The sequence below is a fragment of the Pinus tabuliformis genome, chromosome 2_2 (assembly GCF_031772625.1).
Source record: "Pinus tabuliformis cultivar Carrire ecotype Pingquan chromosome 2_2, CPIR1, whole genome shotgun sequence".
In the NCBI taxonomy this organism is placed as follows: Eukaryota; Viridiplantae; Streptophyta; class Pinopsida; order Pinales; family Pinaceae; genus Pinus; species Pinus tabuliformis.
The window spans coordinates 253,006,649-253,022,043 of NC_142300.1; the positions used below are offsets into that span (position 1 = coordinate 253,006,649).

Here is a 15,395-nt window from a genome sequence, read left to right on the forward strand (position 1 = left end):
CCTCTAACTTCTCACATTCTTTTTCCTTCTCTTTTCGTTCTTCTATGAGAGTGTCATCAATCTTCTTGGCTTCCTCTAACTCTGTTCGAATGAGTGTTGAATCTTTGGATTGGTGTCCTTTTTCATGCTTCTTAGAAAGTCAGATAGCTATTTTCTTAAATATGCATTCTGATCTTCTGGTCTTTCACAAATCTTTTGCTTATTTTCTATATTCTTTAGTAGGATTTCTTCGATTATTTTTGCTTCTTCTAGATGGGCCTTTCGAAGATTCATTGATTCTTTATTAGAAAAATGACTTCATTTTTCAACGTTTCACAATTTCTCTTTCCATTACTCTTTTATAGCCTTCTTTAATGCATCTAAATAACTAATAAGGTCTCCTTAAAGGTCTACCTCACTATCTTCATAGCCTCATTCAAGTTCCATTTCACTTCAATACTACACAAGGGGGTGTTTTAAGACATTTATTTAAGCCTAAAATTTTAATGTTGTCTTAAACGCCTATGCTAACTATTTAATTGCCTTAAATTAAGACAGAAGTAAAAACAAACTTTTTATGGGTTTAAATCCCTATGTAATTGTCTTGACAAAATGGGAAAAAAATCAATTTTTATCTTCATCACACAGGCCCATGTCGCTTCATTCCTCTAAAACTAATACTGGCAACATTAATCAAAAATAATACTGGAATCATTTGGAGGCAACCACCACAGGTGTCATCTTCAACTTATGCATCATTAAACATAGGGAAACAAATCAGCGTTGACAGGTTTTTCAGGGTTTCTGACTAACTCCTAACCCTAAACTAGCCTTTCGATACACTCCTCTCTGCATCTGCTGTGTTACTATTACCAAAGGTCATGGAAGAGAGAGTGGGCATGGATATTTCCCAAGGGATGATGATAATATCTTATAATGTTATCTTGAGAGCTCCCAACACAAAGTGTTATGAAAGAGAAGGACAATAATTAGCAGCAACAATAATTAAAATCAGAATTAGAAGAGGGAGACCAGAAAAGCTAACTGAATGTTTTTTAATAGGACAATAGAGAAATGTTGAACACATATAAGAGTGATTAGATGATGGCCATGAGGAGAAGAGCAGTAAATCCACTAGTAAAACTCTGAGAAAGAGAGTAAACAAGTTGTCGAGAGCCCAACAAACAGAGATGGAGAAGGACAAGATCGAGTAGAACAAGCTAGAGAGCATTTTGTTTCGTACCATCTATTACCAATAGTTGACAACGGATTTAGGGAATGAACTCACATAATTTCAAGGTGAAAATACACAAGAGAATAACTCAGCTGCGTGGTTCACACACAAAACCCCGGGACCTTAAATAGATGCATACAGAAAATAAGATTTGAGGTTACACAAAGAAGAGAGTTTTGAAAAAAATTGTTCTGGATTGACAAAGAAGAAGTTGAGACAAAGGGAGATATCACCGAGGTAAACCATTTGCGAAATTAAAAATTCAAGAATTGGAGGATTTTATTTCGGGAACTAATTATATTTACCTTTTCGAAATTGAAAATTCAAGAATTGGAGGATTTGATTTCGGGAACTAATTATATTAATAGGTTAAGGTCAAAACATGCCAAATTAAACCCTGGAACTAAGTGGGAAAAATTGGATAGAAAAAAAGAGGGTTTTGGGTTGGATTCTAAGTCAGATATAGAACATGAAAATGGGTTTAGGCTTAGCGAGAGTTTTGGTGGATTGACTATGGCTCTAGGGTTAGCAAGGGTTTTTGGTGGATCTATGTATGATATGTTAATTAATAGCTTCACAACTCCAATGATTGCAGTGGATAATTTGAAGCTCAATTGTGATGGACAAATATTAGCTATATTTTCTAGTATGAAGAAAGAGAGTATGAGGTTGGTTCATCTCCCTTCTTACATAGTGTTCATAAATTAACCATCAACTAAAAATCATTTGTAGTATATACACTCGCTATATTTCAGTCTATGTGGTGGTTTCTTAGCGGTTTGAAATATTGTAGGAAGAGTGTTATTGTATAAGCGTCATCATTACGAACATGCTTGATATGAGAACCAATGGGGTTGTTGGTAATTTTTTCAGAATAGTATTGATTCCTACCTGAACTACATTAGTCAAGATGTCAAAATACTCTGTGATATTTTTCTAGATTTTGAAGGTAATGAATCAAGTTAATGAATTTTTAACAAGATACGGTTCAACATAAATTTGATATTTAGAAGGCTAAAATTGGAGAGAATTAAAGTTCCATCCATGGAATTGATCTTCTGACTACTAGCCACAGTAGTGCTCATTGTCACTTACCAGGATTGCAAATTTCAGAATTTGTAGCAAGAGAGAAATGCTTTATTATATCTTTTAGGAATTTGCAGTTGTGGTTCCATAGTTGTGGCATTATACTAACATCAATTGTAAGAATTTTTTCCCTTATGCTATCAATGCACATCTTATTGATCAAAGACAATTTCTGAATAAGAATGTTTTTCTCCATGTTAAGAAAAATGTTTTTTAGAGTTTTTATAGCTATTATTAAGCTTTTTAAAGGAAAAAGATTTGGTTCATTACCCGCTGAATAGTATTTTCTTCACATAATGTCATCCACTCTTTGTTAACTGATTAAGGTTTTGTTGCACGAGAATTTAAAACACAACCACCCCCTAAATTTGCCCATATGAAATCTCTGGTAAGAATAGTCTTTTGGTTACATTTGATTGTTTCCTTTAAAGAGGTTTTCATGCTTATAGTCCCTTCCGGTTTTCGATGAGAATTAACCCAAAGATTCCTTCAATTTACAGGTAAAATGTGAGTTTTTGTGTTGGAAATATTCTCAGGTTTTAGTGGAAGCAACATAGATAGAAGAAACCTTTCTCTGTTAATATTTTTCTTTTCCCAGGTTATAAATAATTTCTACGAGGTAATACTGCTTCATTTTCCATTCACTATTCTCTGTTCCTAGATAGTTAATGTCGTGCGTGGTTTTTTTATAAATTTTTCTTCATGGTGACTTCTAACTGGAAATCCCTTCAGGGTCTTTGGGTGGAGGTATCCCCAAACAAAATAAACGCTTGATTTTCCAGCATCGATGCTCATCGAGAATGAAAGATGTTTTACATAGGTGACAAGTTATATTTTCTCTCTTCTCAGCTAAGGTTTTTGAGTAATCGTTTTGTTTTGGTTTTATTTTAAGCTTAAAGCTTGAAAGTATTTTCAAAACCACTAATAGTTCATATGATTCTAATAGGCTACTCAGAGCCATAGTTGTTTGGAGACTCCTTAGTAAGTTATACTCAAATGGCTATGAATTTTTTTGTTTTGTAGAACATGAAGCTGGGAGAGTATTTGTTGTGAGATAAATTTTTGAACACCACTCTTTTTAAAAAACAATGTAAACTTTGAAACTATGTTATGAGAAACGGGACGACGATAACCTTTTCTACAGAACAACGCATTAGAAACAGTACGGCATTGCAGAGAGACAATTACTTTCATTTTCCAGGGAACAATTTAGGATGAATAAATTTTCAATGATTCAAGTAATGATTTGGTATTTATTTTTAATGTCAAGAGTTTAATATCTTTAGTTTCGTTCTGTATGGATCATGGATTGAAACTGTGAAACCAGCAAACCTGTGACACCTGCAAATCTGGAATGTCTCAGTTGGGCGCTATTAATTATGTTAGATAATTATTCAATAAAATCATTAATGGTCCAATAGTATGTCTCGAACGGAAGAAGACGAAGAATTTAACCCCACAACTTTCTGGAATGAATAAGATGGTCATTCTATAACCAAGATTTTTACTTCTTCTTATTATAACCAGCAATCCTCTGTACAAGCTGATCACAGATCTTTCCCCATTTGTCCACCTAATTACACAAATCTATGGTTCTCAAAGGAGAGCAATCCCCACTCAACATATACTTAAAAGGGAAGATGACATTTCTAGGTATTTGGTTACTTTCATTAAATTGTTAATTTGTTGTTGGTGTTTTGTTTTGTTGCATGCTATAGTTCATTAATATATTGTTGAATTTTGGTTAACATAAAAAACTGCTAGGAAGAAGGATGGGTTTGGAATACTTGGTATTCTAGTAAATGACTTTTAAAAGTAATTTTAATGTTTTTTTTCTCTCTCCTCGTTTCTTGAATGCGAAACTTCAAAACTCTGTTTCTTGTTTCGTTGTCATTTCTCGTTTTGTTTCTCGTTTCTCGTTTCTGGTAACATAGCTTTGAAACTGGAACTATAAACTCAAAATGAGAATTCTGCCCAGAAAACCCCGAAAAAACATGAAAAATAGTGCTATAAACAAAAAGTGTGTATACTAGAACGATGGTATTTTTTAGGGTCAATTTTGAACATGTTTTAAAAATGGCAGTGAGAACGAATTTTTTGTGCAAAAATTGTGCAAAAACTAGCCTCAAAATGAAAAGTGCTAATAATGGAATGATGGATTTTATTTTTAGGGTTAATTTTCAACATTTTAAAAAAATGCCAATAAAACCGAATTTTTATGTGCAAAAATCGTGTAAAAAACACCCTCAAAACAAAAGATGTTGATGCTCGAATAATTTTTTATTTTTTATTTATTTATTTATTTTATTTTTTTTCCGGGGTAAATTTTCAACATTTTGAAATAATGATGTAAAATATTTTGTTATGACTCCGAAAAACATTAAAATTTCAAAAAAATAATAAAAACAATGAAAAAAAAATACCAAAACGTAAATAAAAATATATATTAAAAAAAATATCAATCATAAAAATGTAAAAAATTAAAAAATTAAAAAAAAATAACCTATAAAATATAAGAATTAAAAAGTTAAAAAAAAATTAAAGAAATAAATAATAAGAAAAACATATTTTCAAAAAAAAAAACATTTTTTTTTAATGTGGTAAACCATAAAAAAAATTGGAAAAAAAAAAACAAAAATTAAGTAAAAATATGAAATTTTAAAAAAGCATTAAGAAAAACTAAAAAAAAAAAGTAAAAGTAAAAACAAACTAGATTAAAAAAAAATAGAAAAATAACCAAAAAAAATTTAAAAACTACAAAAATTAAGAAAAAAACATTTTCAAAAAACTCTAAAAAACAAAAATATGCTGAAATTAAAAATACAATAAAAACCTGATTTAAAAAAAATTACTTATTTTCGAATTAAACATCATTTTCAAAAAAACATTAAAATTAAAAAAAGCTAAATATATTTTTGATATCTTTTAAAATAACATTTAAAATATTTAAAATATTATATATATATATATATATATATATATATATAATAAAAAAAAAACATTTAAAATATATACATATATATAAACATATTTAACAAAATTTATTTTTTATTTAAAAAAACAATTTTATCGGCTACCACCCTCATGGGCGGCCGGGTGGTGGCTATCTGATTCTCAGAATTGGATAGCCACCACTCAATCGCTTGTGGGGGTTGCCGGGTGCTGCTTACCTAATTCTCAAAATCAGATAGCCATCGAGCGGTGGCTTTCCGATTCTGAAAATTGGATATCCACCTCAAGGACGGTCAGGGGGTGGTTATCCAATTCCGAGAATCGGATGGCCACTGCCTCACCGCCGATGGGGGTGGTCATCTGATTCTCGGAATCGAATAGTCGTCACTTGACCGCCCATGGCAGTGGCTATTTGATTCTTGGAATCGAATAGCCATCACCCGGATGCTCGTGGGGGTGGCTATCCAATTCTCGGAATCGAATAGCCATCGCTCGGTTGCCCATGGTGGTGGCTATCCAATTCTCGACCACCGCCCAGCTACCTGTGGGGGTGGCCGGGCAGTAGCTATCTGATTCTACCCGGCCACCCCTATGGGTGGCTAGGCGGTGGCCATCTGATTCTGAGAATTAGATAGCCACCGCTTGGCGACCCCCACCACCCAGCCACCCCCACGGGTGGTTGGGCGGTGGCTATCCAATTTTCAGAATTGGATAGTCACCGCCCAGCCACCTGTGGGGGTGGCCGGGCAGTGGCTATCTAATTCTCAGAATCAAATGGCCACCGCTCGGCCGCTCGTGGGGGTGTCCGGGTGGTGACTATTCGATTCCGAGAATCGGATAGCCACCTTCATGGGCAGTCAGGCGGTCGTTATTTGATTTCGATTATGGGAACTGACACTGTTATGTATTAAATATTTGTAATATGTGATTTTCGCATTAAGTTTTTAGTTAATCATTATTTTTTGAAAAAATAAGTGATTATTATTATTTTTTTAACATGAAATTCATAAAAAAGCTATTATTTAGCTATTTTTAGTTAAAATTTTCGTATAAAAATTGTGATTTTGACATTTCAATTCTAGCAACAAATTATCAAAACGTGTAGTTTTTTAGTTATATTTATATTAAAAATGGTTATTTTTATGTCCATTGTTAAAAAATATTGTTTTTTAGAAATAATTATTTCATGTGGATTGAAAAATTAATTAAGAATATATAAATATGTAGAATATCAAAAATTCAAAATATGGACCTTCTAATTTAAAAATGCAAAACAAAAAAAACCACACTACAAAAAAAATTAAAATTAAAATAAAAACAAGAAAATATGAAGAAAACGACCGCTTCAAAAATTATTAAATTTACAAAATAATTATTTACATTTCATACATGAGAAAATTTAAGGTTAAAAAATAGGTCTTTTAAAAAAAGGGTCTGATGCAGAATTACGACTTTTTTAAATCAGCATGAAAATCACTACCATTCTAAAATGCAATGTACATAAAAAAATTAAAGTGCCAAAAACTATGTTCTAAAAAAAACATGTGTGTTCTGCATCACCCCTTTTCAAAATCAGGTCACTTTTTTGCTATCTCTACGAAACGAGTAACAGTATCAGTTCCCGTTTCAAAGTTTACATTGTTTAAAGGAAATAAATACTAAACTGGAAAACCAACTTTAGAAAATATAACTTAAGCTCATCTTGGATTTCACAAAATATTTCTTCATAATATATATTTATATATTCTCAAAAGATTTGTTTCCTTCAGATAAAAATACACTTTAATTGTTAAAAAATCTAAACCAAAGGGAACCATATATCTTACTTGCGTTTTGAAATTTTAGTATTGCAAAAGATAATTAGCTACATCATGTAGAAACCTTGAATACCACTTCTATTGTAAACTAATTTTATCATAAGACCATACTTACACATAAAATATTTTGGTGTTTTTGTAATAGACTCAACAAACAACCATACAAAGAATAATATTTTTTATTAAAATTGAAACAAAACAATGCAGCTAGACACAAAGGGGGCTTCCTTCTTCTAGAAATTGATTAGGATCCTTGCCACTCACCCAAGAAGTTACCCAAAATTTCATTTCTATTTAGTATCGGTAGTGGGAAAGTTTGTAAGCCCTCAATGGGAACATTGATATACACTACTACTTGTTTAGGAGAAATTTTTGTTAGTTTTAGCCACGGGGGATTCACTCAATGAACCTCTGACATATCACAAGCATTCATGGAAACAATACTCTTAATTTGACTACACATTGGAAAATACCTCTAAAAATCACATTATTTAACCCCCTACCAATATGAACCCAATACACCTTCCCAATTTAAAAAACCCCTACTTTCACTAAATATTATAGGTATCCATTTTTTAATTAACATTTTTTATAAAAACCCCTACTTTCACTAGATATTGTAGGTATCCATTTTTTAATTAACATTATTTATACCCATTTATATTTTTTCATTAACTTTGAGCTCCATTTTTTATACCCACCAATATAAAATCCCTTTACCCCCCCTTTATATGCTCAATATATTTGTCATTTTTTCCTCAATATATATCCCCTAATATGAATGCACGTGGTATGGTATTTCTCCCACAATGAAGTCCCCTTGTGTTAGCTTAGCCACCAACTTGGACAAGTGTAGTGCAACCACCATTCTATCTAGATGCTTAGGCAACACATAGAACTTCTCGTACCTCAAATAATTCTTCTTATTCTAGATCTCGAATTGAGAAATAACCTGGTTTTTAAAGGAGAAAGACATGGAAAAATGTGGGTGGGAAGTAGCATAACCCACATTCATCGGACATCCCTCTGCAAAAATGATGATGCCACTATTGGTATCAGGGAACACCCACCTATCCATCTGAGGCTTGATGGTAATCTTATTCACCCCAGGGAAAGTTTCAAGACCTTGCATATCAATGTCATTGCCAAAATGACAAATGTTGCAAATAATGGCATCATTATTCATTTTCCTTATGTGATCCATTATGATGATATCATTGTTACCAGTGGTGGTAACAAAAATATTAATAGTGTAAACTACATCCTCCAAGGTGAGGACATGAAGGCCTTCCATAAGAGCATGCAGGGCATATATTGGATCAATTTAAGTAAGAATGACCCTAGCTCCAACAACTTTTAGAGTTGCAGCAAAACCCTTTCCAACATCTTCATATCCATAGACAATAAAAATCTTAGCAGCAATCATGACATTTGTGGCTCTTGTCATACCATCTGGGGGAGAGTGTCTATTTCCATATAAGTTACCAAAGTTTCTCTTGGCAATAGAGTCATTGACATTGATAGCAAGGAACAAAAAATTCCCAATGTCTTGCATATGACAAAGAATTTTAACACCAGTAGTTGTCTCCTTAGAAAAACTAACCAACCACTCCTTCATCCTATGGTACCTCAAGGGATCCACCTTGATTCTCTCCTTGATCAACCCTAAAACCATCTAAAACTCCAAATTCATGGTAGACTCCAGATCTGGAAACTTCTTGGTCTTGTAAAATTCCTCCTCAGCGTTGACCCCGTCATGGATTAACAAATTTGCATTACCACCATCATCAACAATAAGATCACAGCCACTTCCTAGACCCCGGCCAAGAGCCCTTTTAGTATACCACCAATACTCTTACAATGTCCCCCTCTTCCAAGCAGACATTGCAACATTTTCACGGGAAATAGCCACAACAACATGTTCCTGCGTGAAGAAGATGTTGTAGGAGAAACATCTCACCTTAGCCCCTAAATCCGTGACAGTCTCAATGAGCACCATGGTCTAGATGGTCACATGGAGAAGCCCCATGATCTGGGCAGCTCTAAATGGTTGTGTGGGCTGAACTCAATTTGAAGAGGTTTTCCATTACACCAAAACCCGTAGGTGTTGGTAAACGTTCAAAACCAGTAACTAGGATCCCCAAGGTGGAAATTATGGATTCCATAGAGGTGCAGTGATTCTTCCAACACCCCCCTCAAATGCACCTCATGGGAATCAAACTTGGGTCCAGGCTCTAATACCATGAAGAGGTTTTCCGTTACACCAAAACCCGCAGGTGTTGGTAAACGTTCCAAACTAGTAACTAGGATCCCCAAGGTGGAAATTACGGATTGCATAGAGGTGCGATGATTCTTCCAACACAATTATGTAGGCCATTAATCCAAGAATTTCAAATTCTACCAATTATATATCCAAACTCCCAAAATATTCATGGGACAAATCCTTCACCTTGTATTCTCATTTGGACATAGTTTTCTCAGCCAGAAGCGTCATTGTTGGGTAGAAAAAAAACACAGAACTGACGGAACTATGGATTAAATGTATATAGTTTTCCAATGTATCGATTGATTCATGGATCAATGCATGTCATTTAACCTTATAAACATACATTGATCCATGTTGATACATTGTTGAGCATGGATCAATGATATTGTGATGTCACATGAAGAGTCTTCCTTGTTAGAATTTTTAAACTTCAGATTTTATTTTGAACTTGAATACATGTTTTAGGCTTTAGTTGTCACATATCCATGGTTACCTATGGTCATCAATGAATCATTATGTTTTGCATGAATGCCTCGAAAAAATAGTTGAAGGACTGAGACGATATGATTTGGTATGTTGCATGTTAAGCCATATGTTTTGGAGTTATTTTATATTCTAGATTTTATAAAGAAAATATGATGTTCTTTAGACTAGCTAAAGTGCCTCCATCCTTGTTATTTTATTCACAGGGTAGTCAAAATCCACATTGTGAGGCTGGAAAGTAACATAGTTGAGGTACGTTAATGAGATTAACATTGTCCTATTGTTGAGTTTCAATAAGTCAGTGAAAATAGCATGAGTATGGTTAATTTCTTGGATAAGTTTATTTGACATATAAAAATTTTGTACTGAGCCCATATATGTATAAGGAACATTATACCTGACATAGAGATCAAATAACACTATTCAAAGGATGTCTCTTTGTTACACATTTGAATGGTAGCTATATGTCACATATAAAGGGCCTATTAGTTGCTTTAATGCTCTTATATGGAAGTGTGTTATAGACCTAGTGGAGGGTATGATTTACCCTTGATTTTTTACTCTTATGCCAATGAAATTATAGGCAATCATCTCATGTATAAGGTCTAGAGTGCTAGGACAAATTTAAGTGGCCTCAGGTGTCTAGCCTCTCGTGTTTGGTTGTTGGCATTTATTTTGCAATTTCAAGGTAGCATAGTAGAAGGGATGCTTACACACTAGCCAAAATGAGTGTTCTATATACCAATAATAATTCAATGTTCACACCATGTATTTCACATTCTGGTGAAATGTTTTTTCTCAAAATATGTATCCTTTATAAAATATAAGAAGTGTGTTGATGATTTTCATTAACAACTATTGACAATATTGATCATCAAAATTTATTAATTTAAATGATAAGTGATAAATTCACATCTATTATTAGAACCAACAATCCAAGACTATAAATGGAGGAAGGAGATAGTTTGTAAGAAAGGAAACTGAAACATGATGAAATGAAAGATCTATGTTATTTGGGATTTTTGACTCGCAACTTGAGAACTTTTCTATTGCAAAATAATTTAGATGCAAAAGGTTTATGGTGTAGCTACCATATCTTTATTGTAAGTCAAATATATCTTTATTGTAAGTCAAATATAGCCATATTCTATAAATATGGTTTATGGTGCCTTGAATTTGTTGTCCATGGGTGAAAAAATATTAATATCCAAATATAAGGTTTTCATTTCTTTCAAAATTCATTAACTAGCTACAAAGTGTGATGAAATGAACATTCATCACAATGCAAAGGGATACAAGAAAGGGTCATAAACCTCAATGACATTGGAGAAACTCCGAGCACACAAGTTCAAATCAATAGCTGGGAGAGAGTGGGAGTCTAGTTTGCAAGAATGATGTGAGCAAGAGAGATCTAGAATTTAGTAACAGAATGAAAAGAAACATACAACACTAGGAAAAACCTCTAAGCACCATGTTATTGGGTCAGATGTTCATTTTGTGCTCTCTTTTTGGGCGTACTATTTTAATTTAGTTTGGATGATGGAACCTTCTAAGAAGATGGTTCTATATGAAAATATCTTTGTTCTAAGGTTGGTTGGCCTCAATGATGGTTTAATAATTTTTTTTATTATATTCTATCATAATTCCAAGAATTTCATACTTCCACAATTGTGGCCCCAAATGCTAGGAGAGATGGTTCTAGTGGACCAAAGCTGCCTCCCACCTTTGTTGCCATAGATTTACAACACAATAATCTTGTACATCCTTCTTCTATACTACCTCTTCATTTTTGAAGTCAACTCTCAAGGTTTTAGATTGGACCTCTTTTATGGTTTTACTTCTACTTCTTTATTTTATATATTAAGCTCCTTATTCCTTCTACTTAGTTTGGAAATCCTTGTACCTAATAGTCCCATTGACCTAGTTCAGCGTTCATTTGTTGGACATTAATATATTTATCTTATCTATGATGTAAATTTCGACATATCCCAATAAAAGTCAAGAGAGACTAGGGCATGGGGAATGGGAATGAAAAACTTATAATTACAAAAGGAATTTAATAATGAGGATTATGATAGTAAGATTTATACTAAGTAGGTCAATAACTAACCCAGAAAGCAATTGTGATAATGGTTTTTTGATGTATGAAATAAATGAAATATTTAATGATCTTTTCCTATAGCCATAATGATGACTATATCAAAGCTCTTTTTTGCAGTGACAATCTATGATCTGCCAATTTTGTGTCAAATGTACAGGGAGAAAGAATAAAATGGAAAGGAGTCAATTAAGTTCTCGGCACAAACAATGTTTTAGGTATTTTTTTGTTTCCATTCGCTTTGTAGTTCATGATTTGTGGGTTTTTCTCTTGATTGAGATAGAGTAAGAAATGGATAAATATAAATTTCATATTTTTTTCATCAACGTCCATGCCAAATATAGAAATAACAAATTTTTTGGTTGGAAAACCTATTTTGAAAAATCTAAAAAATTTTAAAGCCTCTAATCGGATATGACTCTTGAAGCTGGTACACCCACAATTGTTTCAGCAGCGTCTCTAGGTGCTTCTCAAATGAGAAATATGTCCAATCCCAACAAATTTATCATATCTAAGAGTTAAATTGTTATTATCGGACCTGAACCACTATCAAAATATGTCCTTTCCCTAGTTGTCCTAGATTTCGCTAGCTCTAATGCATATTCCTTTGTCTATGCCTTATCTATTGATGAAAATTTGTTTTTCTAATTCTTAGCTGATACACTCTTCTTATATATTATCAACAAAAATAAGCCATTAAAAATATTTTATGCACAAGTGTTGGGTTTAGCTTGAAGTGTGATGTTTTATGGAAAATAGTGTAAAGAAACTTCACTTTCTGAGAAGGCCCTTTTTTCTAAAACAATAAATATAAACCTACATCACAAGGAATCCCTAACATTTTCTATATAATAATTGGTGTACATCAAAGGCCGATGAACCCCAAAGAATCTTTGTTATGAATTGGGCCTTCATGAACTTCATCTATGAAATTATATTGCTCTTGTAGTTTAACCCCTTGCATACATTTTTTTTCTTGATTTAAGAAATGTGTCTAGCTTTCTCACTGTTGTTTTTTATGAAATGTCATGTTGGATTTCTGTATTTTACAAAGCCTGAAAAACCCTTTCTTGGATGCATTTTTTTATTATCTATCGTGTATTGTTTTTGTGCCCTTTTATAATGTTTAATTCTTCTTCTCTTCTGGGTATGATATTTGATCTCTATTTTTTCATGATGAATATTTTTCTTTTATGTTCATTTTTATAAAAGTGATAGTAGAATTTGAAATGTTTGCCAGTAATGTAGTGTTTTGTTTTTTCATTTCTATTGCAGAGTGGCCACTTTAAATTAGGAAGACAGATGACCCTCCTCATGCCATTTGGTAATTACATAGGGAATTGCATTAAGGTTGGTCTATGTTTTGAAATCTATGCATTCAAAAACAAATTTATGATCTTCCATTATACCATTTGTGAATTTATTCGATCACATGAAAAAGAAGTTTGTGGAGCTCACTAAACATGACTAATCCCATTGTCACTGTACATAGTTTCCATACATGGTGAGTTCACTGAACATGACTAAGGCCATTGTCATATTACCCTATCAGCTCATATTTTCACTTCTCTATAAATTTTATTTTTATTTATTATGGATAGATATAATTACATTAGATTTGATGTAGGTGCTCTACATTGATGCAATATTATTATTATATCTCGACTCTCTAAGAAAAATTCCACATGTGGGTTCGGGCATGAGAAACAACATTTATCTTTATCATGGGTAGAAATTAGGGCTTCTGCCCTCAATGAAAAAAGGGCCAACCCATATACTATTTAATAATGGAGGAGAGGCAGATATAGATGCACCTAGGACAGAGTCAGTTTTAGCATTAGTGCCATAAATAGCAATAGTGGCACCAACTCAAATAAGGGCATAGGCAAAAGAAATTTCTTCGAGCTAATTTTTAGAGATAGGTTGGGGAAGAGATTCCATTTTTAAGGTAGACATCTATTTTTCGAGTTGTCCAAATGAGTCTCTTTTTAAGCATTGATGCGGGACTTTGGTATCCATCATTGTTCTAGGATGTAGGGGAGCATACAAAGGGTGTTTTATATTTGCAATTATTTATGATATATGGATTTTATTTATCCTTTTTATCGAAGTATAACATCATGGAGAAAACCAAGTGATTCTTGTCCACATTCTTGAATGGCATCCCTTGCAAACTTGTGGACTATTCTACTAGTGTGCCTCACACAAGGGGATTCAAGCAAGGCACTTGTTGTCTTGAAACTAGTCAAATTCCCAATAAAAACCAATTGAGCTAACCCCTTATGATAGGATATGGCTTGTTATCCTCTCAATCATTTTAAGACTATTTCTAGATGTGTTCATTAAGACCGTACTTTCACCATAGTGCTAGTGATCACACACACATTGTTGTTAATCTTGGCGTCCCACTAACAATTTCTTATAAAATTCTTATAAAAGTACTCCCATCCTTCTTATGGGTGAAGCTCGATGGGGAGAAGTGTGTCCATAGAGTTGTTTCGATCCCTCCTCTGGATAATTGTGCATATCAGAAAGATTTGGAAGAGTCTTAAGGCTCTCTTTCAGAGCTCAAGCTCCATGCTCCATTGTCTTCATGGAAGTAATTTAGAATGAAATTTTAAGAAATTTAGGCTCTAAATTAATTTGATATAAGTTGGTGATTTTTGATGATATCTAATTTTTACAGAGGAACACGATTCGACTATGACGAAAAAAATTCCTATTTCTAGTGCATATAGTCATTCCCTATTGTTGGAAATGATCTCACCCCCTTCCTCTCTAGTAGCTTCAACTCCACCAACTTGACATTACGAATGTACATACTATACATTATTTATTAATTCTTGAATGATACAATCAAGGAAATTTCTCCAAGTTAAATCCAAGATATTTATGTTTGGGATTGAGAAACAAGTATCCCATTTGAATGGGCTAAATATAACATTTATAGAATTTTTTTTCATCTGAGGAGTGGCAGTGCAACGAGATCCATTGGATTCTTGAAATTTGACAAAGCATAATCAAGTAGTATGTTTTTTATGACTAGTTTGCATACATGCCCTGACTATCTTAGTAAAATTCTTGAATATAAGAAATCCTGCAACTTGGAATAATTTGTAGAATAGGGGAATCAACTGGGTTGGAAATAGAATTACTTCTATATGGGCCATAAATCTAGGCTTTACATTGAGGAGACACGGCCAAAAAGTGTTGAAAGATGAACTCTTCATTGGTCATTTGAATTTTTAAACAACATACTTGGAAATAGATATTGTATGTTGTTGCATTCATCACTTCTTCTGTAGAACTTTGGTACATTGGGCATTGAATATTGTGTTATCACTTTCATCACTACTTTTTTAGAGCTTCCATCATAGGACCTAGACAAAGTTAGGATGAGAGTTGCAGGTCTATCTATTATGCTACTACAAATGTGATAATATTAAGATTCATGATGGAGGTTTGTTAGGCTATTTGTGT

General features: G+C 33.1%; 1 pseudogene; it reads right to left on the reverse strand.

Annotated features, from left to right (window-relative positions):
- Window positions 1-7,362: 7,362 nt before the first annotated feature.
- On the reverse strand, window positions 7,363-9,562 carry LOC149192243 (adenosylhomocysteinase-like; annotated as a pseudogene).
- Between the last annotated feature and the right edge of the window lie 5,833 nt (window positions 9,563-15,395).